This window comes from Mizuhopecten yessoensis, unplaced genomic scaffold (assembly GCF_002113885.1).
Source record: "Mizuhopecten yessoensis strain PY_sf001 unplaced genomic scaffold, ASM211388v2 scaffold371, whole genome shotgun sequence".
NCBI lineage: Eukaryota > Metazoa > Mollusca > Bivalvia > Pectinida > Pectinidae > Mizuhopecten > Mizuhopecten yessoensis.
Window position 1 is genome coordinate 1,070,638 of NW_018403513.1, and position 1,119 is coordinate 1,071,756.

Here is a 1,119-nt window from a genome sequence, read left to right on the forward strand (position 1 = left end):
CAGTTTATGAAAGGCAGATAGCTTTGAAATGTCATTTCCATCATTTCATGGTCTGCAGTGGTCGTAGCTACATTGTATAAAAATACAAAACCGAGATGATGAGAACATAAGTTAGCCCTAGGCCCTTTTATAATCGACGTAAAGCCTAAAGGGAAGATCGTCCAAGCAAATATATCATACCGTGGCAAGGAAATCAGCTTTCTCTAATTTGAACAAGTCTATTGCCGTTTTGAGAACATTCACGGTCATGTGTCTCAATCGGCCACTACCAGTTTCCCTCATCATTGATATCTCTATACTTACAAAAGACTATGCACAGCTTCGTTTGCACTTTTCGTCAGAAATGGCGGTAGTAACATGGCAGAAAAAGGCCCCGGCGAAAAGTTCCGTTTACTTCGGATTCACGGAGATGCTTGTCAGAATCGTATCCAACGTATAATGAAGTTGTACAATAATATAATGAAGTTGTGCAATCATCATGATGTTTGTGAATAATATGATATCTGATTAAAATCACATGTTACATGGCTTCGTTAATTTCGTACTACGCCTGAACAGATGATTTTAATCAGATTGACGGAATGGTATAATGATAAAATATCGAATAATATAACGGTTACACTAAATCATATAATGACGAAAGCATATACTATGATGTTGAAACTAAATAATATAACGATAAAGTTCAATCATATATTGATGAAATCGAATAATATAACGATACAACCAAATCATATCACGACAACAGCGTATAATATAATGGTGAAACCAAATCATATAACGATAATATCAAATCATATAATGATAAAATCAAATAATATAATGATGAAATGTTACAATACAATGGAAACCAAATCATATAATGATAAAATCAAATCACATAATGATGAAATCAAATAATATATTGATGATATAAAATAATATAATGATAAAATCGAATAATATAATGATGACATCATATAATATAATGATAAAATCAAATCACATAATGATGAAATCAAATAATATAATGATGATATGAAATAATATAATGATAAAATCGAATAATATAATGATGACATCATATAATATAATGATAAAATCAAATCACATAATGATGAAATCAAATAATATAATGAT